Here is a 13,011-nt window from a genome sequence, read left to right as displayed (position 1 = left end):
GATCTTTTATTGTCTTTTTTTTTTATTATTATTATTACTTTAAGAAAAGAAAAATTGAGAAGGAAAAAAAAAAAAGTGCTTTTTTTAGGTTTTTAACCACAGAGTGTGCACCCACTACTGTATCTCCAGATTCCTGGGGAGCAATGAGAAATGCATTTAGTATGTTCTCTGCTCCCATCTCCTTCCCCTTCTTATTTTTTAAAAGACCCTTATTTAATTTTTGAAGCAATAAACAGCAGCAGCAGGGAAGAAAGCGAAATGAAAAGCACCACCTTGGCAGCCACAGAGGTGGTGGGAGTCAATATTTGTTCTGCTCTTTCTGGGGCTTTCCTCCTCCCCCTCCTCTCCTGTGTCATGTTTCAGGGAGCAAAAGGCTAAGGTGGCAGGAGGGAGTTCCTTTCCCAGGACACTGTTACACAACCAGGTGAAAATCCCCTTTCCTGCTTCAGCCTCTGAAGTGTCAGGTATTGGCCACAGTGTAACTGGACACAAACCACTGGGGGATCCATTCAGGTGTGGCATTTCCTGTACTTCTGCATTTGCCTTTGTACTGGATGTGCTTTTAACTAAAGCAGGGGACTTAACCCGAGCTGTCAGGCTACCCTGCTGAGTTATTATCCTGCCATCTGTTATTTAAGAACAGCCCTAAAATACTTGAATGTCTCCACAATCCTCCCATCACATAACACTGTAACTGCTGGATTTTACACCAAAAAAAAAACCCCTGACAAGCTCGGCTCCAAGCCAACTCTTCCTCCATCCCTCCCTGATTGTTCCCGATGTGTATCATGTGTGGTCAAGTGGTCTTTTTCAATGTTATCTGGCTTGCTTTGTGTGTGTGGTCACCTCTAGCCAGCCTTTGTCTCCAAACCCCAGTTTCTCTCTTGCTCACATTGGCTTCTGTGTCTGCAGGGAGTTCAGAACGAGCAACTCTCTGTCTGTTGACCATTTTGTTTTATTTTATTTTTAATTGTATGTAATATGTGTGGGAAATGGCAATAATTTCCAGGAGATCTCGTGAATGTGAAAGCAAACCTGTGATGGTTTTTATGGAGTGTAAAAAGAAAAATAATAAAGGAGAAAAAAAAAAATGCCAGGAAAGAAAAGGTTTTTGTTGTACTTGGTGTCAGCTGCAGGAGCGCTTTGGGAGAGTCTGGTGGCAGGAGAGGTCACCTGAGGAAAAAATGCAATGGCCCCAAAAGTGGTGTAAGGGGGTAAAAGAGGAGGGTAAGCATCGCTAAGCTGTGTGCTGAAAGCCTCTAAGGTGCTTCTCGTTGGAGGGGAGAAGGTGAGGGGGAGGATGGTTTTAAACAGAGTGGCATGAGTCACGGTGGCGTCACTTCCCAGCAGCCAGGCAGGCAGTTCTGTTTTGATTCACCCATGCCTTATATAAGATTTGCCATCTTGCTGAAGATGAAAATCTGAACTAGACATGGACTCCCCTTCCTTCCTGAGCACATGCCACGGTATGCTGCATGCCCTGGTCCTTGGTGTGACCCTTGTGGGTGGCGTCAGGGATGGGAGCACCTGGGTACTGCTCTTTTTTGTTCACTTTTGCAATGAAAAAATACTAAAGTACTGGCATCTCTGATCCATTTCATGCTTCTTAGTGGCTGGGAGCTTTGACTTTTTTTGGCTCAGCACATTTCTAATCAGCATTTTTTTCAGGTCAGCAAGTGGAAAAATGTGTGGTGGATGTGTGGGTTACAAAGCATCTACGCCCTGTGAGGTTCATCCATTTGTAACTTCTAAGAAGGGAAGCAAATCTGACAGGTGAGAAGCTGTCATCAGAGATGGGCCTTGGTTCCTCTGTCAGGGGGACATGGCGGTAGCCCTCTCTCCACTCTGGGAAGCCTGCACATGGGGAGTAGCAGTGGAGAAGATGAGGCAGATACTCTGGTAAGAGCAGTGGCCTTTGGTAACCCGTATCCTCTTGCAGTGTAAAGGTCTCCCAAGCAGAAAGGCTGCATCCTGACCACAGAGACCTACAGCCTCCCTTGAGCAGCTATCAGCAGTCCCATTAAAACACCATAAACCCTCTCCTGAAGCAATGACCAGTTTTCTTCCTCAAGGATGAGGAACGTGAAGCCCTCTGAAGAGCTGCTGCTCTTTGCCATGGGAACCTGCAAAGCATAAGGTGGCAGGCTGAAGCGGTTAACAAAGAGACTGCTGGCACTGGCAGGTTTGACCACAGCAGATGGAAAAGATCATAGGTCAGGCCCAGGAGTTAGGTATTTATCAGAGAAGGAAGGTAGTTGCTCTGGTCTTAGAGAGGGGCTCTCATTCTGGGCTTTAGTGCAGTGTTGGCCCTGGAATGTGTTGGGCTGGGATTCGGCAAGGATGGAGAGCCAGAGCACTGTGGGAGCCTCAAGAGGGGTCGTTGTCATGCCTGGGCATAGGAGTTTGAGGTTTGTATTCCTGTCCAGGACATTGTTCCCTTCTGCTTGGCTGCCCCAGTATGCAGAGCAGAATGTAAATACTGCCTCCCAGAGGGATATGCTCCCCTAATATTGTTGGTGCCTGCTTTGCTGTTTCAATGGTAGTGTAAGACCTCTGTCCCCAGATGCCTTGGCCAGTTTGGCAGATCCTATCTTTCTGAGGAGACATCACAGCCATTTGCCTGCAGGGCTCTGGGGTGAGAGTGCTCTTCCCACCCTGGCAATGCAGCTCCCAGGGGTAGGGAGGAGCTGAGGACCCAAGCACCAACGTATGAAAGTCAGTGTGACAAATCATGATGGCACCTACTTGGGGGATGGGATGTGTGAGTTTAAACTTGCATGGGCAGGATCCTTGGTTTTCTGCTTCCAGACACCAGCACACTTTAGGGAAAGGAACAGGCCTGGCTGTGGTTTGTGTGCTGAGCAAATTCACCAGGTTGGGTAGGACAGAAGATTTAGAGGGCTTTTATTACCCAGATGGCTTGGTTTGGGGTAGCTCTCTCCTAGGAACAAAAGTTCAGATCAGGCAGGTGTGTGGGTTATGACAGTGATGGGAGCCGAACTGGATGGTTCAATGTGCCTGTGTCCGTCTGTCAGCTAAGCTTGTTGGAGGAGCAGGGATCACAAAAACAAAGTTCTGGTGGAAATTAGAAATATCTGTAGCCTTAACAGCAAGGGGAAGGTTACAGCAGGATGCTTTCAGAAACCAGAAAGGCAAATAAGGGAGAGATGCCAGGAATGCTGTACCCTCAGGCAAAACTTTGATTAGAGCTTATCCCTTCTAATAGCTGAATTCAAAGAAGATGAGAGGAAATCTCACAGGAAAGGGGGGTTTGCAGGTTCTGCTGCCTATGGAAATGTTGATTAAGGGCTTCCCTAGGACATGAGCACCTCATCTCTCTACACTGACACTCCTGATGGTGTACCTTATGTCCTAGATTCCTTGGTGTCAGTCAGGAGCTGTTGCAGATCCTGGTGCAGGATGGGACAGGTTTTATGCAATGCAGCTTTTGGTCCCTTGCTTTTAGGCTTCCAAAGAGCAGTCATGTTGCAAGCATGAGTGCCGTTGCTCAGCCCCTGTCTCTGCACATGCTGCCTTTCCTTTCTGCATCCAAGACAAACTCTTCAAAACACTACCACCAAATAAAACACATGTCTTTACATAGTTGCAAATCAGATTGTGAAGAAATCTGGGGTGGGGGTGGATGGGTGGGTGCTGTCCTTAAGTGTCCCTGTATGTTCTTTTAGTCCATACGTTTGCTGGTGTGATTTGCAGCCTGTGCTGGTTACAAAGGCTTCTCTGATTAAAGGACTTTCTAAAAGGCAGGTCAAGGGAGGGGATTCTCCCTCTACTCCACTCTGGTGACACCCCACCTGGAGTACTGCATCCAGTTCTGGGGCCTGTAGTACAGGAAGGATCTGGATGTGCTGGAACGTGTCCAGAGAACGGCCACAAGGATGATCAGAGGGCTGGAGCACCTCTCCTATGAGGAGGGAGGGAGTTGGGGCTGTTCAGCCTGGAGAAGAGAAGGCTCTGAGGACACCTTATTATGGCCTTCCAGTATCTGAAGGGGGCCTACAAGAAAGCTGTTGAGGAGCTTTTTAGGGTGTCAGGCAATGATAGGACTAGGGGGAATGGAAAAAAATTAGAAATGGGTAGACTCAGATTGGATATTAGGAAGAAATGCTTTACCATGAGGGTAGTGAGACACTGGAACAGGTAGCCCAGGGAGGTGGTAGAAGCCCCATCCCCGGAGATTTTTAAGTCCAGGCTGGATGTGGCAACCTGATCTAGTGTGAGGTGTCCTTGCCCATGGCAGGGGGGTTGGAACTAAATGATCTTTGAGGTCCCTATCAATTCTATGACTCTACAAAATCACATCCTGATCAGTAGAGCCCAGATCAAATTCACCTGCTCCATAGGGAGTTTATACTGAGGTGCCCATCCTCAGTCCTTGAGCAGCACAAGGTAGGTAGTTCTTCTTAGCTTCTTGCCTTCTGGTTGTGAGCTGCTCTTTTCAGGAGACATGGTGTGAGCACACAAGGTATTCTGCAGGCATTGTTACTTGTATGCTAAAAACAACACTTGCCTTGCTGGGAAGTCGAAGGCCCAAATGTGCCTGTAACATGGCAAAAATAAGTGATGCTCCAGGCATGGTGAATTTGACCCTCTGTCTCCACTTTTCATGGCTTCATGCTAATTGGGGAGGAGACACGCTTGCCAGCTCATTCTCTGGGCAGAAGAGGCAGGAACCAATTTGCAGAGCCACATAAATGTGGAAGTAGGAATTTTTTTTGGCGTGGGAGGTGTTACCAGCACCACACACTACGGTTCCTTGGCTTTCTCACATTGCAGGCTTTTACCAAGACATGAGTAAGTTCTCTAAATAAGGAAAGTGAAAATAGCTTGCGACACAGATTGAGTCACCAGAGAAAATCAAATGAAGTTCTGACACCGAGGCCTCGGTTGTAAAATCCTGCTTTGCTTTACCATTGCATTATAAACTACAGGGTTGCTTCAATCTGTTTTATTTCAGCTTCAAAGTACTCTGACAGCGAAGTAACACTTAACAAATGAGTTCATTTTTCTGTTAGCAGCAGTGCTCCAGCCCTACGCATTCTGCCTGTGAACTCTTGCAAGGAATGTAAAGGTTACCAGGAGAAATGGCTTCTGTGGTTATAGATGAAATGCTCAGCACTTCTTCCAGATTGGTTATTAAATGGGATTGATGGCCCCCAGATCAGCCTTTCAAGTACTAGCATATCCTGTGGAAGTCACTGGCTGTCAGTTGTAGCTCCTGGGAATCCCAGCAGGACCCGTTGTGCTAGGAGCTGCACAAACACCAAACATCCAGAAAGCCAGGAACTCAGGATCAGGAGGGACTGTGGAAGATAGAAAGGAAGAAAGATGGTCAAAGCTCCCGTGGGACAGCATTGCCCCAGGAATCTCATATTTCTGTCAGGGATTTTTTGTATATGCCAGAATAGGACCCAGGCAACCAGCACCAGAACAAGAGGACACCATCTCAAGCTGTGCCAGGGGAAGTTTAGGCTTAAGGTGAGGAGAAAGTTCTTCACAGAAAGAGTGATTTGCCACTGGAATGTGCTGCCCGGGGAGGTGGTGGAGTCACCATCCCTGGAGGTGTTCAAGAGGGGATTGGACGTGGCATTTGATTTAGTAGTCATGAGGTGTTGGGTGACAGGTTGGACTTGATGATCTCTGAGGTCTTTTCCAACCTTATTGATTCTATGATTCTATAACCAGCAAACTGACAAAGACTTTGGGTCCCTTTGGCATAACCATTTTTCCAGATTTGGTTTTACTGAGTGTGGTCACTTTAGGCAGATGCCACAGAAATTTGCCACAAATCTTGAGTAGAAAAGTGGTAGAATGTAAATAAATCACCATTGGATGTAAAAGGGAAAATAATAAGATCTAAATAATCCCATCAGGTCTGAGTATCTAATATAAAGTTAGTTGTTGTAAACTAACTCTTTCTCTTTTCTACTTCTTCACTCTAGGAGATTCTAGCTGGTGCTTCTGCTGGCTTGCTGACCTTGGCTGCATTTCTTTGTTGTGGCTAAGTACTAACAGGCTACCCTCTGCTCTTCTCTCTGTCTCTTTTACCTTGTATAGGGTGGCGGAAGGGAGCAGGGAGGGGGAAGCTGTTGGTAATCCCCCTGGTTTTGTCCAGGGGGGTTCTTGTGTTGCTTATAAATTGTAAATATATGTCAAAGTTGTATATTTTGTACATATTCATTGCATTTCATATTCCTAGATTGTAGTTCTGCTTGTAAGTACAGCTTCATTTGCTTTCCACTTGAGCTAGTCTGGCAATTTTATTTTGGGGGGGGTAATTTCAGCACACCACACTGAGTTACTGATGTTAGTTAAGTTACTCCCATGAGTAAGCATTCACTGGACCAGGTTAAATCTCCCAAGTGAAACGACAATGTAGTTTTTCATGTGCTCTCTTTTTGTGTGTGTGTGTGATGAATAGTGGTTTATTTCTGTCACACAGATACTCCATTTCTAAGATTCCTTTGTAAAGCAGACGGTGTTTGATAGTGAGTCATCTCTCGTTATTAAATTGCTCATACATTGGGAGCTGCCTCCAGGCCCTGATCCAAAGCCTACTGCCTTCGGTGGGCAGGAAGGCTCCTCAACACAATGGGCTTCAGATCAGGCCCTGGATGAATTTTTCTGTTAAATCTTTATTTTAAGGAACTGCTTGTTCTAATTGGAACTAAATTTGCTGCTGCGTTGAAATGGTAATTGAGGTCTAAGGGACTCAGACTGGAGCAAGGGCTATATCCTCTCTGCTCTAATGTCTCCAATCATCTTATGTCAAGGTGACTGGAAAATCAGCTGACACTAATTCCAGTGTGACCATTAGCTGCCATCCTGCTGGACCCTGACAGGCTGGCCAAGATGAAGCATATTTCTAACAGGGACAAGGCAGAACTGTGAGTATTCATCACTTAGAGATGCTTTCAACCCAAGGCTCTCTTTACCAGTGTACATATTGCTCCAAGTTATTACTGTGGCTAACACAAAGCCTGGGGGTCAGGCAGTCTGGGAGCAATTGTGGGCTCAGCCCTTTGCTTTCTAGAGCAAGTGATGCAGCTGCTCTCTACACCCCTGTTGGCACAGTTGCATTTGTCAAACCCCTAAAGGAAGTGAGTGAGACCTGGGCTGACTGAGCTGACCAGATGGATCCCTTGAGCGCACAGAAAAGGAGTGTAGCACTGGAACTGTTTTCCCACAACACAGCTCATTTCTCCTGCAGAGGATGTTACTGCTCTCTTGGTAAAAAGCAGAGCTTTGCTGATGTGGGTTTGCTCACATGAGAAGCATTTTGCTGCTGGAGGAGCCCTGAATTTCTCTCTAAATATTTCTTGCAGGCTTAGCTGAATGTCTCTGCATTCTGCCCTGCATCAGGGATAATGATATCGATCTCATTCTGAGAAAGGAATAAAGCTTCTTTCCTTTCATATGGTTGCAATGCACATTAGACCCATGGACAAAGGCTATCCTAAGCACCAAATCTCATTACCATGATGTACAAGAAAGCTGATGAGGTACTTTTTAGGGTGTCAGGTAATGATAGGACTAGAGGGAATGGGAAAAAAAAATAGAAATGGGTAGATTCAGATTGGATGTTAAGAAGTTGTTTTTCACCCTGAGAATAGAATAGAATTAACCAGGTTGGAAAAGACCTTTGAGATCATTGAGTCCAACCTATCATCCAACACCATCTAATCAGTTAAACCAGGGCACCAAGCACCCCATCCAGTCTCTTCTTAAACACCTCCAGTGATGGTGACTCTACCACCTCCCTGGGCAGCCCATTCCAATGGCAAATCACTCTTTCTATGAAGAACTTCTTCCTAACATCCAGCCTAAACCTCCTCTGGTGCAGCTTGAGACTGTGTCCTCTTGTTCTGGTGCTGGTTGCCTGGGAGAAGAGACCAACCCCCACCTGGCTACAACCTCCCTTCAGGTAGTTGCAGACAGCAATAACGTCTCCCCTGAGCCTCCTCTTCTCCAGGCTAAGCAATCCCAGCTCCCTCAGCCTCTCCTCATAGGACTTGTGCCTGAGAGTGGTGAGACACTGGAACAGGTTGCCCAGGGAGGTGGTAGAAGCCTCATCACTGGAGGTTTTTAAAGCCAGGCTGGATGTGGCTCTGGGCAACCTGATCTAGTGTGAGGTGTCCCTGCCTACGGAAGGGGGTTGGAACTAAATGATCCTTGAGGTCCCTTCCTACCCTATCAATTCTATGATTCTATGATGTGTTGTACTGTGCCTGTGGGTCATATTACAAGGGAGAGTTTCTTGTTTGTTTTGGATTTTGGTCTCGTTCCTTTATTTGGGGGTGTGTTTTGTTTTCATTCCAAGTTTTGTCTCTTTTCCCTCCAGCATATAATGTTTTACTTTGCTAAAACCAAAACCAATCGGGTAGTGCTTTCAGACAACCACCACAGGGTAGAGCAGCCGCTCTCCTAGGAAGCAGGCACTGGGAGCCCTGAGTGGGTGGCAAGAAATCTGTGTGCTACCGAGTGCTAAAGCATTGACATGGTTCAGCTTACTAAATCCAGCTGTGAAGAGCAGCTGGTTTGCTGGCAGTCAGCACGACATATGCAGGCAGATACGCTCGACAGAATTGATCAGCGGCCACCAGTGAAGAGAAGGGAGAAAGGGAGTGTATGTTGCTCCTTGCACTACTAAGTGCTAAAGTGGCTCCTGGCAGTTCTGATTACCAGACCCAGCTGCAAGGAGCTTTTCTGGACTAGAAGGTGACGTTTGGTGGGGATATGCCTCAGCTGTGTGCATGGGGAAGAAGGGAAGCAGAAGGCTTCTGCATAACTGGCTACTGCCATGCTCAGTGCTCTGGCTTGTGGAGTCCTAGGGAAAGTTTGTCGGGACAAGTAGGGGACATAGCTGCAGACAGCAAAGGAGACTGCCAAGAGGCTTCAGGCATTGTTCCCACCTCGGTTTCTCTTCCCATTTCCTTCTCTTCGGACCCCTGTGAGAGGGACTGGTGGATGCAATGGGAGGCAGCAGTACCAGCAGGCCAGGGCAAGGGGAGGTCATGTAGAATAAACAGCAAGACACTTCCTTGGAGGGCTGGAAAAGATGCCTATTATCTGGACCAAACTGTGAAAAGCTGCACTGGTGAAGCCTGCCAGCTTAGGTGTGACAGGAGTTGTCCTGCTGCCCCTGTGCTCAGTCTGGGAAAAGCCTGAGAACTGCTGAGTGCTAAGGGGAAGGGCGGTCCAAGACAATCCCTAGGGCAGTGGGTTTAGTTTCCATGATAAAGCTGGAAGTTATCTTTGCTTTCCTTTGATCTTCAAAGGACAGGAGGAAATTTCACACTTAGAGGAGGCCACCCGGTGTCAGGTGAATTTGCTGCAGCTTGTGAAAGTCGGTCAAATGCCATAAGGTCAGCAGCTCACCTGCCTTGGTGTGAAAATGCCTCCTAGAAACGAGTCTGCCTTCCTCTGAGGCTGGTTTTGGTGCTCTGGTTAGAAAATCACGTTTATTGGTGGATCAGGAGGCTTTAGACAGATGGCTCAGAGAGGGACTAAAATCCAGGCAATGTGAATCTGATGTGATCCATCAGTTTGCATGTGTATTGCTTTGTTGGATGGATGTGGTCAGCCATAATAATGATTTTTTTTTCCCTAATCTAATTGCAAATTTACTGCAACCATCACCTTATAGGATGCTAATGAGAAGCAGAGGCAGGAGGAAAGGGATTTTTCAGCATTTCAGTTCACTCTGTGGAAGTCACATGTGCAGTCTGGAATCTCTGTCAAATGTAATTTTGTCTGTACTGACCACAAAGACTGAAAAAGCTACCCTGCAATGAGGTGGCTTGTGTCATAGGCCCACACAGGTTCTCTGCCCCTTGCCCCACAGCCTGGCTCACCACACATGCTGAGCACAGACTTTCAGAGACTTCTCTACACCCACCCACCAATTCCCCCAGGGAGTCTCTGTGGCCCTTGGTTAGTCTGTGTCCTGACACTGTTGGGAATAGGTTGCAAAATAACCCTTTGGTCAATGATATCATCCAACCAACAACACCTCCTGGGCTGGGACAGGCACCACCACTTCCTCTCAGTGCCTTACAGCCTCCTTTCTAACAGCAAAAAATCGGTGTTTCTGTGGATGCAGCTTCAGAGCAAGCTGAGCAAGCTGCCAGTCCTGCAGATGGGATGCATATATTTATGTCTGCATGTCTCTTACTGCCAAGACTGCACTTACTGCTCTCCTGAACATGGGATTCTTTGGAAGTAAAACTGGCTGTTGTTAATTCACCTCCTGATCTCCCAGGCTGGCACTGCTGCTTGAGCTGGTGGTCTTTCACTTAGAGTTTGTGCTTAGGCAGGTCATCAGAGATCACCCTCACTTAGGAATAATTCTTATGAGAATCAGTTGATCCTGCCCTCGCAGAGATGTCCCTGAGCCTTAATGGTGGATGGGCAGGTGCTACCCCCAGGAATGGCATGCAGGCCTGCAAAAGCAGCCACTCCATTACCCTGATGCTGGTAAGCTGGTGCTGATCCAGCCCTGCTTCAGGGCAGTTCCCACTGAAGCCAAAGGGTGCTGTGGGCTTCCACCCTTGCTGCTGGAGCAGCCATTGGATGCAACAGAGCTGTGGGATCCTGGGTCCCTGATTCACTTCTCCTTCATATCTGAACCGCCTGAAAAGAGGTCTGGGAGTGCATCTGGAGGTGTCTCCTAGCACAACTGACCCCATAAACTCTCCACTGTAGGGCTCACTCCTTGCCTGGGGCTTAAAAAAGAAAAAATGCAGAGCAATGGTTTCTCCTCTTCCACAAAATTGCCAGTTGCTCTTTTGTTACATCAGAACAAAATAAAACATGCATGGTTTCCACCTGGGGGGGGATGCAGCCTGTCCCACGCCACCCGATGGTGCAGCCCCGACAGGGCACCCATGTGTGTAATGAGTTTCGTGTGTCTGCCTCATGAAATTAGCAAGCCAAGTGAAATTAATTCAACCACAACCACATGTTACTCACAGTGAGGCTCAGCTGAAGGATGATGAGCAAAACAACTGCTTTCCCCTAATAAACCTGCAGCAGATTCATTCATAATGAACCAGACTGGTTTTAGAGGGAACTTTTTTCTATTGTTTGTTTAGGTCATTGTTTTACCCTGCCACTCTCTTCTTGACAAGCACACTGGCTGTCTTAAAATGTTGCTGGATGAAGGCCTTGATGGATGAGTACTCAGCAAAAAATTATTTACCTTTACACATTCAAAGGATCATAGAGACCCAGAAAGACTTTTTTTTTATGCTTATGTTTCAAAAAGAAACTGCCTGATAGTTTTGAGTTGTTCAAAGTGAACAGAAACAGAGTTAGAAAAGAAAGAAAAACAAAACAGACAGACAAACAAAGAATTTAGTGCTTTTCATGGTTGGCAGAGCACTCAGTGTGAGGAAGTAACAGGAGAGCTTGGCAGGTCTCCCGAGCCTTGGCAGGATGGTCACCCTTCCACCCCCAGCAGCTTTTAAAGCTCATGGCAGCCACCTCACAGAGACAAGCTAATGGATCCACACACGGTGCTAAGCTGTGGAGCCATATGGCTACCCACTGCCCAGCTGCTCCTGGAGGTGGGTTGGCAGGAGTGACTAAGCTGCTACAGCTCTGCTCTTCTCCTCTGAAAGGGGCTGTGGCCAGCAGTGCCAGATCGCTCCCGAGTCACAGGGACAAAGTGCTGTTATCACCACTGATTGCACGTTTGCACTTTGTATCTAGGTACAGACATGTCTTACGGTGTATCACCCCAGCACACTTTGGGGTGCACTGCAACTATGAGCAGCCAGCAGGAGTGTCTGCTGCAACATCAGCACCAGAAACAAAAAAGAGCAAGGAAAGGGTCTGAGGTTGTCCACCACTGCGACACAGATATTACTGATTAATGCTGTACATCTAGCGTCTGAACCTGTAATTACATTCACCCCCTAACAAACAGAGCTTCTTAAGGTCCTTGCAGGCTTAGGGCTTCCTCTGCTAAGTCTTTGGCAGGCAGCTGCGCAGGGGCAAAGGCACAGACATTTCTGCAGGCTTTGGCGTGGGGTCACTCTTGTCTTGCAAGGCCTAGGGGCAACTACATGACTTGAGGGCAAAAGCTCTTGGTGTTGTTGCTCTAGAGAAACAATTTTCTTGAAAAAGGAAACCACTGTGTGTCTGGCTTGCATGTTTTTCAGAGTGATTGCTGTTCCTTGCTGAAAGCCTGGTGGGTTAAGCACACTGAAACCAATCCACTTGCCCAGATCTGTTGAGAAAGGGCTGGCTTCTCTTACTTCACCTGCTGGAATCTCCACCGAATTTGAAGGCAAAAGACAGATGCCTTGCTGCCTTAGGATTTGCACTTGAGATGGGTAGCTCAGGAGGAGAGGTATTCTAGGCCGTTCCACAGTTACCCTGCTTTCTCTTTCTGCCTTTGTTTCAGAAGCTGAAGTTAGGCTATCATCATATCCGGTTGTGTGCTCAGAATGTCATCAAACATTGGTTTCTGCAGGGTCTAACCAAACTATCAACCGAAACCGAGCTCCTGGTTTGCTCCTGAGGCTTTCTGTTGTGACACGAACACAAGGCAGAAGCGCCCCCACCAGTGCTCTGCCTCTCCTGACAGCCTCAAGTGGCTGTTGCGATGAGCTGACCGATTTCCTACAGCCATTTAAAAATGGCAGTAAATACCTCAGTGATTGCAGCCATTCATGATTGAGAGCAGTTGATTCACAACTGAAAGTGGTAATAGGAGAGATTATAATATGCTTAGAACACTTTACACACACACACACGTTTAATATAGTTTTTCTATGTGAAATTTTACTATTTGAGGAGAGAGAGAGAGAAACCCACAACTACAGACTTGAAATCCTGTCTATATATTCCTGTTAAGCTTCATGAAAGAGCTTTCATGTAGATAAAGCCTAGGTGAATTAAAGCAGTGTTCCCACTTTCTCCTTTCTAATGCTTATGCTTAATTTCAGCATATTTATAGAAAAAGTGCTATAAAATACAGCCACTGAA

Source organism: Dryobates pubescens, chromosome 8 (genome assembly GCF_014839835.1).
Source record: "Dryobates pubescens isolate bDryPub1 chromosome 8, bDryPub1.pri, whole genome shotgun sequence".
In the NCBI taxonomy this organism is placed as follows: Eukaryota; Metazoa; Chordata; class Aves; order Piciformes; family Picidae; genus Dryobates; species Dryobates pubescens.
Note: the sequence above shows the minus strand (reverse complement) of the source record.